The 13,489-nt window shown below is 60.1% G+C and overlaps 1 protein-coding gene across 2 annotated transcripts in view; it reads right to left on the bottom strand.

The window, feature by feature from the left end:
* The window catches only part of PTPRS (protein tyrosine phosphatase receptor type S), a 156,682-nt gene extending 145,285 nt beyond the window's left edge, over positions 1-11,397 (bottom strand). For both annotated transcript variants that reach the window (XM_050715649.1, XM_035567748.2), the window contains exon 1: positions 11,311-11,397. The gene's annotated coding sequence lies outside the window, so the exon portion shown is untranslated. The remainder of the gene's footprint in view (positions 1-11,310) is intronic.
* Positions 11,398-13,489: the final 2,092 nt, after the last annotated feature.

The raw sequence follows: 13,489 nt of genomic DNA, 5'->3' as shown, positions 1-13,489 counted from the left end.
GGAACCCGAGATCTCCCTGCCCGGGTGAATTTGCGGCCGGGAACACAGAGTTACAGCCCGGCCGATGCTGGAGGCGAGGCGGAACAGGACACCCCGCGGCACAAGGGCCAGCTATGCCAGCTATGAAAGCAAAAGGGTTTGGTGTCCGGCTGGCCCCGGGCCTGAGCCCCAAGCCCCCCGCAGGCTCCCTGCAGACACCGCCCCGACAGCGTCAGGCGCTGAATTGCAGGAGGCTGGGGAGACGACGCGCTGCTGCCGGCCTCCGTGCGTCAGCCCCAGCCTTATCTCAGCTCCGGAGCCTCCCCGAACGTCGCAAGGCTGACGCCGGCCTTAAAAGCATCTCTGCTCACACGCAACCGAGGGGGTTTAACAGCCGAGGTCGGCTGCAGCGCCTCCCAGCCCTCCAGCAGCCTGCGCTCAGGATGCCACAGGGACGCTGAGCTCTTGGTCCGAGTCTGGGTTTTCCCTGCAGCCACGCCCGAGCCCTCGCTCCTGCTTTGGCACGGGGCCGCTCGCAGCAAGGAGGAAGCTGCGGGTGCCCCTGAAGCCTTCCCACACCGAGACCCGCACACACACCAAGACCCGAGCAAGCCAGACTCTCCCCATCACCACTGGGGTCACCTTAAAGGACTCTCGTCCCGATCCCTCTGCCCCCACGTACCTCTGTGCAATGCCCGAAGCACAGCAATGCAGGAGCCTACCCTGGGATTTCGCAGTCCTGTCCCAAAATACTCATCGTCCCCCGCCCCAGAGCCTTCCCGAGAGCAGACAGAGAGATGGACAGACAGATAGGACTCCCAAGAGCAGACAGAGGGACGGGCAGACAGACAGGACTCCATTTGATGCCACCACTTCCAGCGCTGCCTCAAGGGAGGAGCACTGAGAAGCACAACGGCCATCCTGCAACTTAAAGCCAAAGCCCAGCAATCGTCTAAATACGCAGAATTTCAGGATATTAATTTTTTTTTCTCCAAAAGGCTAACCAGAAAGAAGTGTTTTTTCAAATAAAGCAACTCCCAATGAAAAACCCAAGTTGAGAGCGTTGCTTTGTTTTTATTCTGAAGATTAAAGAGCACTGCTGAGCTTCCTCGGGGCCTGACGTGAAACGCGGAGCCTGGCGTCACAAACTTGGCTGCTATTTCCTAGCGAAACCTGCCACCGCGTCACCTCGAGGTGCTCACCACTCGAAGGTTTGGAGGGCTCAGAGGAGAGCAGGGCTCTCTCTCCAGGACAAGCACCAAGCTGCCTCGAGGCTGTTCTGCATGAATCAGGATGGGGGGATGAGAAACTGAGGATGGGGACGGGAGGCAACGCACTCAGAGACACTGGGAAAAGTCAAGGGTAAGCCAAGAACAAAGGATAAGCCAGCCACAAACGCACCTCGGGGGCTGAAAAGTGCAGCTGCTGCCTTGCCTTGCTCCTCCTCACCCCGTCCCAAACCCACCCACGGCAGCCGCCTGAGCCCCCGCATCCCGCACGGCGCCCTGCAGGGCGGCCGGGAAGAGAAGTCCGAATTGCCAGGGCTGTTTAATATTCCACGCTCCTTCCTCTCTTACTTCTAAGAAAGACTTCAGTTCCCCCCTCCGCCTCCCCGCTTTTCCCAGCGGCTCACTCCTGGTTAGGCCAGCACACGGCGAGGTGCCGGAGGGGTGCTGCAGCCTCCAGGAGGTGCCACGGGCACCCACGGCCTCGGCTGCACCCTGTCCCTGTCCCCACCAGGAGGGGATGCGAAGGGACAGCTGCTCACCCCACGGAGCTTCAAGCTGCTTTTGCAAAGCGAGGGAGGGACAAAGGGACGGAGCCGTAGCCCTGCCTGCAGCTCGGGAGAAGATGCTGAGAGCTCCGGCACGCAGGCAGCTCTTGAAACCCAAACAGCATCGCCGGGCTCGCCTTTGGGGGCTGGCAGCAAATTCATGAGGGGCTGCCCAGCAGTCAGAGCTTCCTCCTCTTCCTCCCTGAGGAAGCAGGACAACGTCCCACGGGCAGCAAGGGTGGCTTGTCCTCAGACCCCGCTGCCGCTCACCCAGTGCACACAGCTCTGCTCCGTCCTGCCGGGGAGCACGGCGGTGGCTTCGTCTTCATCCGCAGCCTCCGAGGGCAGCGAGCTCCTGGAAAAATCAATCATCTTATCAGCATGACACGACCAGCCCTCGCAGCAAGCCTGGGGAGGAAGGAGGCAGCAGGGAACTCTTCCGCTGCTTGGCTGTCCTCGGAGGGGCTTTGGGCACAGGTCCTCGAGCAGGGTCAGGGCTCGCAGCAGTCCAAACGCAGCCCAGAGCTCCGGCGATTCCAAATTCCGGGCAATTTTCCTCCTGCGGACAAGTTTTGCGGCGGGACAGAAGCGTGCTGCACGTTTGAGGACATGGAAGCCAGAGAGGAGCAGAGGTGACAGGAAATCCCAAACCAGAGCAAAATTCAGCTTGTTCTGGGTCAAACGCAGAGGAGGAAGCGGAGGTGCAGGGAGAGGAAAGCCCTTTTTGCAGAAAAGCAGCCCAAGGGGTCACGCTTGTACCAAGGGCTGCTGAGGACTCGCAGGGCTCTGATGCTGAAGGTCAGGAAGGCAGAGACAATCCGGAGCTGATCCCCAGAGCCACTGGGCTCCTTCCCAAGGGGGGCTCAGAGGCCGAACAGCCAACAGCTTTCCCTGGAGGGGGGCAGTAGATGTGCCAGTGCGTGCAGGACCGCCGGCTGCCATCTCCCACTGCTGCACAGACAAAAAAAATTCCATCCTGGGCACCGCGGACGTCACCTTCGCTTTGCAGCAGGCGGCCAAAGCCAGCAGCCGAGCCGGGGCGCGCCATCACCCGGCCGTGCTGGATGGAGGCGGCAGAGCCCTCCGTCACACAGCAGCCCTTCCTCGGCATAAAATCAGTCGAGAGGAGCAACACGAGCAGCATTTTGTAGGATGCACTGGGAGGAGGAGAGCCCCCGGCACAGCCCCGGCCTCTCCCCACGCCAGCCTGCTCCGCCAGGCAGCACGCAGAGGCTTGGGATGGTTGAAGCACCGCACGGCGCCGGGTCCAGCTCCTTCACTCTCCCTCGTTGGCTCTGGGCTCCGCAGGGGGAAGGGGAAATGGCTGCTCCGAGCCCTCTGTGGTGCAGCACATGGGAGCCGTGTCCCTGCTGCCGGCACCGCGGAGCCCGGGCGATGCCGCTGTCAAGGGGACCTGGGGGAGGCGGAGGCTGCACCAGCACCAAACCCTTGCAGGAGGAGGCAGCCCGGCTGGGGCTAAACCCCACTCGTGCCATGCCCTAAACCCCCGGCGAGCACGAAGTAGGAAAGAAAACGGTTGTGTTTGAGACCCTTCGGAAACTCCTGGGTGGAAAACGCTGTCAGGTACCCACGGGGAAACCGGGTTACGTCCAGGCTGCCACCATGTCACAGCCGCACACCGATACCACAAACGGCCCTGGGAAAAACACGTTTGCTCTTTGCCTTATTTATCAGCCAGGCGAATAATTCTCGGCACAGAGACGGGGTGGGGAGAGCAGGAACACAGCCCCGAGACACCTTCTCCCTGCTCCAAAAACCGTATTCATTATCCCCAGGCGGCTTCTGGCAGGGCGGAGAGATCACTCTCCGATTAGAGATGTTTATCAGTAAGCTATAATGAAGGTGGGCCACTGACACTGTGATGAATATTATATTTCAGTAAAATTTAAATGAAATGATCCATCATGCCAAGCAGGAGAGCAGCGGTGCCTTCTGCCAGTACCCACACCAGCTCCTCGGCCGAGGCTGTTTCAGAGCCTTGGTTTCTGCTCCGGAGGAGCAGCAGTGGCACTGGATAGAGACACTTTGCATTTCCAAGTGTGCATTTCTCACACCGAGACGACCCCCGTGGTCGTTTCCTCGAGCACGTTTGGGTCCCGAGAGCCGCGCTCGGCACACCACGAAACCAAAGCGCCCTCGGAAGCAGGATGTCGCTCGGGCTCCGGCGCGCGCCACAGGATGCGGAGGGGAAGGGTTACGGGGCGGCTGCTCCCTTCGGTGCAATATTGCTGCTGGCTCAATGGAAGCAGGAGGTTCCTCTCTCCTGGGAGGAAGCTATCAGAAACCACTCTCCCTCCCGGAGCGCCCAGCCCACGTTCTGCTACCTGTTGCACTCCGCGATCAGGCAAAACACTGGAGGAGCGCGAGAAGGCATTAAAAAGCGAGAGAGGATGCAGCGGCGCGCAGGGCACGGATGCCAGAAACGCTACGAGCTGCTGCAATCCAGACACGAATGCATTACACATTCATCTGAATTTTAAATACAGAGCATTATGACTGGCATCCTCACAACTGCCACAGCAGCCTCAGCACTACAGCTTTTATGGTAATTCACAGGGAGCTACCCACAAGGCACTGCAGAGATTTTCTTGGCAGCCATCCTAAACTAATTTTTATAGGTTAGTGTATGGTTATACATAAACGTTTAAGAAAAAATAAAATGGCGACTCGGAGGGAAGGAGCCACCGGGAGGTTTGTGCACACCATGGGATGGGTCCAGTCCGGCTGCCGCGGGGCCGGGTCGGTGGCAGCACCAGGCTGGGGACCAGGGGACACAAACAGCGGCTGCTTCGTGAGCTGGGCATGGGACAGACCCCGTGCCATGGCCACCACGGTGCCCAGCCCATCGTGTCATTCCTGTGGGTCCTGCCTTTCCTGCACGGGGTGCTCGGCTCAGCCGTGCCGCTCCTGGGGGGCAGCCGGTGCCGGCACCATCCTGCACGCGGGTCTCGGTGCTGGGCCGCGGCGTTCGGTCCCTGTCTTCCCCTTCTCCGAGGCTGGAGCACCAACGAGCCGCCCGGAGGGGCCAGGAGCCATCCCAGGGGACGACAGTTTGTCGGTGGAAACCACAGCCCATCCAGTTTGATGCTGGGAACCGCCTCCCACGTGCTTCCACACCAAAGCCTCCCCATCACCACCCCTGGAAAAACCTCCCGCGGCCACCGGCCCGCCCAGAGCCACCCCTCTGACCCGGGCGTCCCCTCCTGCTGGGGACAAAGGCCACCGTGTCCCCCACCTGCTTACCCGCAGCAGGAAGCGGCTCTGCCCAGCACCTTTCTTTCCCTTCTCCACATCCTGAGCTGCGCAGGTCGGGGCCGAAACGGGAACTCGGCACTGGGACGCGCGGCTCCGCTTCCCGCTGCCCTGCCGAGGGGGAGGCACCGCAGGCAGGGAACAAAGGAGAGCAGGGGGAGGAAAGCCTCAGTGGGAGCGAGCCAGGAGCAGCACCCATCTACGTTTCACGGGAAACGCTTGATGTCATCAGGGCTGAAGATTAATCAGGGAAAAAAAAGCACAGTTCCTGCGGGTTTTGCACGGATGCGCGCACACGCATGCATTTGCAGCGCTGCGAGCAGGTAGCCGGTCTACTCATCTCTGCTCTCTTCACAAAAGCAAAATGGAGGGAAGCACGAGCTCCAGGGAATGATAAATCAGGACTTTTGAGAACGGAACCTTTCCTGTTCAGAGCAGCCGTGGGTTAGCAGCACCAATTTGGACACAGGGACGCCACGAAGGAGCAAACAATTCAGCATCATCTCCAAAGGGAGGGACGGTCAGACGCGGCTCAAGCACCACAAAGGGACGACGAGCCGAATTTTAGACGAGGCTGCTCTTTTCCTGAGACGGGATTATCGCGTTTTGAGAAGTCGGGCACACAGCAGCACATTATTCCCTCCCTCTCCTGCCAGCTCCCTGCAGTCCCGGCTCGGTGGCTGCAGCGAGCGCAACCGCGGGAGCCGGCGGCGGCAGCGCTGCGCCTCCAGCCTTGTGCCTCCTGCACCCGCAGCATGTGGGAGCCCCGTGTAACTGCCTCGCATCGCGGGTTTACTGCCCACGGACAGCAGCTAAAAGGGAAAAAAAAGAGACCGGAAAGCAGCGGTATGTAAAGTCAGGGCACTTGTGGGTTTAGGATCCAGCATATTTCAACTGTAAAAAATACCAAAACACATCACCTCCCAGGAAAAAGGCTTCGTGCCTCCTCTTGGGAGCCTTTGTGCAAAGCAGCCATGGCCCCACTGCAGCCGAACCAGCCTCGATAGGAGTCCTGTGCCCTCCTGCATGGCCCCATTAGGGCCTTTTTTGGGATGGAGGTCACCCAGCCTCTGGGTTTCCTCCTCCGCTGACATCCCCACTCGGATCGGGGCAGCCTGGGGGCCTGCGAGGCCACGGCCCAACTGCGCCCCTCCGGCCTGATGCAAACCAGCACCACACACAGCAATAACCCAAAAAACGAGGCTGTAAACAAGTGATTCAGCTGTTGCTTTGCAAAACAGCCCTGACACCCCTGAAGGAGCGGGAGCCGAGCAGAAACTGCCACAGGGTTCTTAACCCAAAGCGGCCCTGCCCGGCCACAGCCCCGACCTAATCTGATTTAGGCAGCTGCTAAACCCATCTCGGTGTTCACGTTGTATCGGTCGCCTGGCCCAGTTTAATTTGATAGGTTTCTAAACCTGTTTAGGCAAACCAAGATCTGCTTTCTAATCTAGACCAGCTCTTAATTGTGCAAGTGTTGTCAGGGAACGGAGCGGGAACATGGAGGTTATTAGAGGCCTTATTTGCATGATGACATTCAGGTTGCAACAGCCCAAGCTGTAACGGTGCATGGAAGAGGGCACTGCTAAAATCTCATCTCCCCCTGGGCTGGGGCGATGGAAGCTTGCAATGCCCAAGCAGCAGGGCTCCAAGACCCCACATTGCTGTGCCAGGAGCCACGTGCAGCCCATCTCCCTAAATCCAAGGGGCAGAAACCCATGTGAATCCCGAACAGCCCAGGACCGGGACACGACGAAGCCTCATTCCTCCAGGAGCGGAGTCCCTGATGGGGGCAAGACTCAGGGGCAGGGAGAAACTCCAGCATGTCCCACAGGCTGCTGTCACCACCCCTCGATCTCCGGAGACAAGAGCATCTGTACGTGCGTCGGAAGATGCACACCTCCTCTAAAACACCGGGGGCTGCACAAAGCCCGTGTCCCCTCTCCTTGAACTCACATGTGCGCCCTGCTTGTGCCTGGGAATCCCGGGGGACACCCGTCACCATCCTCTTCCTCGCCTCTCCGCTTCCCTCTGCCCCTGGGGCCACGCCGTGCCCGGCAGCTCCTTGGGAGATCGGAGCCAGGAGGCTTCCAGGATAAAGGGAGCTGAAGGAAAACTGCTTACCGTGGCACATCACGAGGGCAGCGTGACTTTTTCGGGTGCTGGGGCTACACTGGCTGGGCACAGCCTCTGCAAAAAACTCTGCAGGAGCTCATTTAGACGAGCAGCAACCGACCCAGCGGGCAGCTACTGCACCACGAACGCCGAGTTCGATAAACTACCGAGCTCGGCCAGCGATAGCCATGCTAGGAAACAAAAAGTCCAAGAGAATTATGTTGGAGCAGACCCAGAAGTCCAGAGGGTTTACGAGGTGGAGGGAGGTAGAAGAGACAAGTTCCAGTTTGCTAGGCTGCGGTGTCAAAAGAAAAAAACAAAAAACCAACAGTCGAGTTATAAAGCAAACAATCAGAGAGGACAAGAGCAGAGAGAGCCTAACGAAGAGAGCCCTCAAATTGCTCCAGCTTATTGTGTAATAAACGTTGCAGGAAGGACGCTGCCCTGAGTTTTACTACTTCGGGGCTCGCAATTTTAAATCACCAACGATTCTTAAAAAATAATCCTGTTGTAGCCAGGAGCTTCGCTTCCTACCAGCCCTGGCTGGTTTTTTCATCTGGCACCAGTGGGTGCGACCGGCCCGGGGCACCCAAACCCCCGGTACCGATCCCCGCGGTGGTGGCAGCAAGAGGAGAGCTCCTCGGCTGGAGGGAGAGGGCCGGAGAAAGGATTTATCTGAAGCAGAAAGTTGGGCACATTTTTCCACTCTGTCGAGGCAAGGATATTTGAGTTAAGTCACTTACAGATTTTCCTTTTTTGGGATGGAGGCAGGAATAATAAGCATGTTCTTATCAACTCACATAAGAAGAATTTAGAGCTCGAAGTTCAGCAGCTGTGGATTAAAGTCCTTCGCAGCACCCCTAACGCAACCCAACCACCTCCCTCCTTACCATAAACCCGCTCCGCCAGCACCGACTTGGGGCAGACCTGCCTTTATCTCGGTACCCTACACTTGCAATTTTGTAATCTGTGGTGCAAGAGAAAAACTAGTTTGGTTGGGAATGGAGAGGGTCCAAACGAAACCCAGACCCAGCGGCGGGCCACACGCAACACCGCCACCCACGCGACCTCGGGCGCCACGTGGAAAAGGGGACGGAGGGCTCAGCGCGTGCCCGCTACCTCCATTTACCCCGCAGCAGGGCAGGGAGCTGCAGGGGCTTTGGCTGAGCTCTGTGCGGTGTTTTAGGGCCGTCGAACCCGGGGTGCACTGCCGCAGGCGGTCCCAGCCCAGCTGAGCATCGCCGCTGGGTTCAGCAGCCCGCACGGCGGTCATCGAGGCTTTCTTCGTTGCTGCCTGCCTAATTAGGAACACCGGGCTCTTGATTGCCTCTCTCTGGCGCTTTGTAGCTTTTGGCAGCCCCAGAGCTGGGTTTTGGGGCTGGCCCGCCTGGGGCTGCTTTGAGGTCTCTGAATGTGGCCGAAGCAGGATGGGAACGGGGCGTGCAGGAGTCAGCACTACGCACACCCACAAACCCTTCCCCCAGCCTCAGTTTCCCCACAAACCGCCTGCACGATCCTCAGCTGTCCCCTCACCCTCCTTCCAACCCCGACCCCAAAGCGGCAACAGCACCAAGGGCCTGCCAGGAGCTCACCCTCGTGGGAAGGGAGCAAAGGCCCATTTTCCTCTTCTCCTCAGGGCACGCCTCGCTCAGGCCGCTCCTTGGAGGAAAGGCTGACGGTTCTGCCCCCCAGCAGAGCAAAACCTCGAGGTGCGACGGATGCGACCCCACAAGAGGACGTCCCTCCCCATCAGGTGGGCACCACGTCATGAGGACAGGGACCGGGGGGCACAGGGACCAGGTCCTGGTAGCGATGCTGACACCAGAAGAGCACAGGAGGACGCGGGGACCTCCTGCCCCCAACGGAGCCCCCATCACCGCCCTGCGCTCCCGCATCGCCCCGCGGCAGCGCTTCAGCTGGACGCTTCTCTGGCATTACTCCGAGTATTTATGGCTTTTCCCCCCCGTTTGAGATATGGGCCCCCACCACGCACAGGAAGGAGGAGAAAGCGCCAGCAAACTCGTTAATTTCGAAGTCAATCTGGCAGGGAACAATTAACGGCTACCAGTCTCCGGGTTCGCGGGAAGGGGGGGGTGGTTCTCAGCCAGCGAGCGCAGAATGGTCCCTGCGCGGGCACACACCCCACGAACCCAAATGGCTCCGTGCTCGGCACCAAAACGCAACTTTTCCCATCAAGAGCTCTTGCAGTCATCCTGCTACCCGGTGCCACGGGCATCCGAGCATCCCGGGGGTACCCCAACACCCCAGGACCACGTCCAGGTTACGGCTCCGGCTCCCCCAGCCCAGAATCAGCGCAGCCCCCGCAAGGCACAAACCACGCTTTATAGGGGAAAAAAAAATCAACCTTTAGGATCGTGCTGCCGGGGACGCGCGCATCCCCCCGCGTGGAGCTGAGCGGCACGGCAGCGCTCGCAGCCGCGGGAGGCAGCCACGGGAGCACAGCCCTGCAGATCCCGGGGAAGTTTCAGTGCTGGGAGGGGACAGGGATGCTGTGCACCCCGTCATCCCCACGGGTTTCTTTACGGGGACGGGCTCTGCCTCCCTCTAGCTGGGTGGAAGGGCTGGGGATAAAAAGAAAAAAAAAAAAAAAAAAACGCTTTTTCCCCCGAATCTCACCGCACGCTTTTGCGAATAGGACTTGGAAAGGGCAAACACCCGCAGGGCTGGGGTCCCCCCCAGCGCTGGAACCCCTCCAGCACCCACTGCCACGCCGCCAGCCCCGTCCCTCGGGTGTCACCTCGTAACCACGGCTCCTTTTCTCCCCCCTTATCCCATATTCACACCATTTGCTTCCCCCAGCACGCCGCGAGAGGGACCGAGACGGGATCCTCCCCGTGCAGCACGCACACCGCTCAGCGCCACTTGTATTTTTGTGGGGTCACCCCCAGCCGTGGGACGGCTTCGGGCTCGGGGACACCCCACCCGTGCCACGAACGGGCGCTGCTCCCGTGGGTGCTGCATCGCCAGGCTGCGGGGCGGCTCTGCCCGCCCCAGGGCTTGGGATTTTTTTCAGCGGAAAGCCAAAAGGGTGGATGAAAAACGGCCCCGAAGCACAGCGTACGAGCTCCCCGCCGCCCGGAGCGATCGCAGTTGGCAGAACAGGCAGATAGGGGAAAACGGAGGATAAAAAAATGAGAAATAAAAATGAAAATAAATAAATCACGGAGCTGCATGGGAAGGGACGGCTCCGGGAGCCTCTCCCCAGCACGGGGGCTCGGGTAGCTTTGGGGTCGGGTAGCGTGGGGTCTTGGATAGCTCTGGGGTCGGGTAGCATGGGGTCAGGTACTATGGGGTCTCGGGTAGCTTTGGGGTGATCCCAGCCCCTTCCCCGCCGCTGTCACCGTCACCAGGCACCGCACAGGCGGGGGCAGCGGGGCCGAGCCCCTTCCCGGGGGGCTGCAGCCGTGTCCCCGAGCTGCGGCATCGCCCCGCCGGCGGCACGGGGGAGGCTCCGCCGCCCCTCGCAGCCCCGCAGCCCCCCGCGATGCTGCCCCGCTGCCGCCACGGGAACGTCCCCGGCGGTGCACGGCGGGTGCCGGTACCGGGGGCACCGGGCACATCCCGGGGACCAGCAGCGTACAAGGGACGGGCACAGCCCCGGGCCCCACCCCACGGCGCTGCAGCCCCCGGGGCCAGCCCGGCTGCCCCCCCCCCGCCTCGGGCTCCGCCGTGCCCCCCCCCTCCCCACTACATCGCGCCCCCATCCCGGTGCGCACCCCCCCGCCCCATAACACCCCACCCCCGGCTCCCCGCTGCCCCCCCCCACAACCCATTCCCCCTCTACAACGCGGACCCCCCCCCCTCCAATCCAACTTAGCCCCGTTACACGGGGGGGGGGGGTGTCCCCACCCTCCGAGCCCCCTCCCCATCACACCGAGCCCCCACCCCATCACACGGCGCCCCCACCCTATTACCCCGAGCCCCCCACCCTATTACGCGGCGCCCCCCCCCCCCCGTTACCCTGAGCCCCCCACCCCATTACACGGCGCCCCCACCCCATTTCCCCGACTCCCCACATTACACCGACCCCCCCCCCCCATTACCGTAAGCCCCCACCCCCATTACCCTGAGCCCCCTCCCATATTACCCTGAGCCCCCACCCCGTTACACGGCGCCCCCACCCCGTTACACGGCGCCCCCCGCCCTACCTGGCGGCGCGGCCGCCCGCTCCCATGCCGGCCGGCGGAGGGGCTGGGAAGGGTCCCCCCCCTTCCTCCCCTTCCTCCTCCTCCTCCTCCGCCCTCGGCCGGGGCTGCGCTGGGGCCGGGCCGCGGGGACACTGCGGCGCCTGCTGCCGCCCGCCGCCGGCCGCTCGCCCGGCTGATGACGTCATGCCCCGAGCCGCCGCCGCCTGACGTCACCGCGGGGCGGGAGCGGGGCGGGGGGGGGGGCCGCGAAGGGGCGGGTGACGTCACCGCCAGGGCGGGGCCCGCGCCTTAAAGGGCCCGCCCGCGCGCCCCAGCACGTGGCGGAGGGGCCCGCGAGGCGCGCGGGGGGGGGCGGGGCTTCCGGGTGGGGCCGGCCCGCCATTTTGTGTCGCGTGGGGGCTCCCCGCAGGTGCCGGGGGGTCCCCTTTGGGTCCTTGCCCTGTGCAGCAATTGACGTTTAATGTGTTTCTCAAGTTCAACACGTTGCTAACGTTAGTAATAAGCACCGCAGTTCCCTCAGTCAGGGGATTTCTCAGTGAATTCCACCTTTTCCCCACGTTGAGTTCATTGTATTCAATATATTTCCCATATTTGGAATGTTTGCCATAACATATTACCAATATTCAGTGTTAGCCATACTCAATGTTTCATATATTCACTGCATTCTCACATGTAATCCATTCCTGATACTCCATATTGTATATATTCAATACATTCTCATGTGTAATCCATTCCTGATACTCAGTGTGTTCCCACACTCGCTACATTTTCACATTTAATACAGTTCCCAAACCCAGTACGTTTCCCCCATTTCCCCATCGCTGCTTCCCACCCCCAGCAGCTCCCAGGGGACAGCAGTGACCCCACCACTGTGTCGGTTTCCATTCTGAAGCCCCAGGTCGCAGGGAAAAATAAATAAATGAATAAATAAATAAAGAGGAGAAGAGGGGAAACATTTTTAGCATTTTTCATTTCCGAAGCCTGGGACCCAAAGCCGTCTCACTGGCGAAGCAGCCGGGCACCTTCGCTTGGAGGGTAAATGCCTGCTCCTGCATCTGCTGCTCCGTGAACTTTCCCCAATCCCCTCGTGCACCTCCTAATACTGCCCAAATGTCAGCCGTCGGCGCAGATTTTGCTGTTCTGGGGAAATCCGGCAGCGAAATGTTTTGCTTTCACATGCTCCGGTGCACAGCCTCAGGGTGCAGGGCACTGCTCCTGGATTTTGCCTATTTTTCTCTGCAACAGGAAGGTCATGGCCATTGCTCTGGCCTTGGAAACAAATTGTGAGTCCATAGGAGCCCATGGGAGCTCATAATGTCCCATAGGGATTCATGTGGGTCCATAGGAGCTCATAGTAAACCGTAGGAGCCCATAGGGTCCCATAGAGCTCCATAGAGGTCTGTAGAAGCTCTAAGGGATCTGTAGGCATCCAGAGGAGGCCTCACAAATGTGTAGGGGTCCATAGGACCTCGTAGTGACCTGTAGGAGCCCGTAGGGGTCCATACAGACCTGTAGGAGTCCCCAGGGGCATGTAGGGGTCACAGTGACCTATAGGGGCCCACAGGAGCCCATAGAGACCCATGGGGTCTGTAGTGGCCCACAGGAGCTCACAGTGACCCTTGGGGTCCCTGGGACATGGCACTAGGGGACATGGTTTGGTGAAGGGACAGGGTAGCTTGACTTGATGATCCTTTCCAACCTCAATGATTCCATGATAGGAAGCTGCGAAGACTCCTACCCGACCACAGGGGACCACAGGAATCTATAGGGGTCCATAGGAGCCCATAGGGCCCCACTGCGCTGCTTTGGGGTTCTGACTTCCTCTCTCACCCCCATGAGAGCCCCAGGCCCAGCCCCAGCACCCCGGTCCCATACTCCCCGTGGTGGTGTCCCCTCTGGGACAGGGTCTGGCTGCTGAGCTGCTTCTGCAGCGCCTCGTGGCACAAACCCCATCGCCCAGCTCCCGCGTGCTATCTGCTGCATCTGTGTTCTTAATGGATGTACCACATTTTACAGTAATTTCCTCATTTGTCATGCAATCAAATCCTTTGATCAGACATGGGAGAAATGTAAATATCAATTATTAACCAGCCCATCCTGGTCTTGCTTGATGGGGGTTTTTTATTTTTCCTTTTTTTTTGGGGGGGAAGGAATTGATTCATTTGCAATTCAACTCTCA

Source organism: Cygnus atratus, chromosome 26 (genome assembly GCF_013377495.2).
Source record: "Cygnus atratus isolate AKBS03 ecotype Queensland, Australia chromosome 26, CAtr_DNAZoo_HiC_assembly, whole genome shotgun sequence".
Taxonomy (NCBI): domain Eukaryota; kingdom Metazoa; phylum Chordata; class Aves; order Anseriformes; family Anatidae; genus Cygnus; species Cygnus atratus.
The sequence above is the reverse complement of the archived record's forward strand: the minus strand, read 5'-3'. Positions and strand labels throughout refer to the sequence as shown.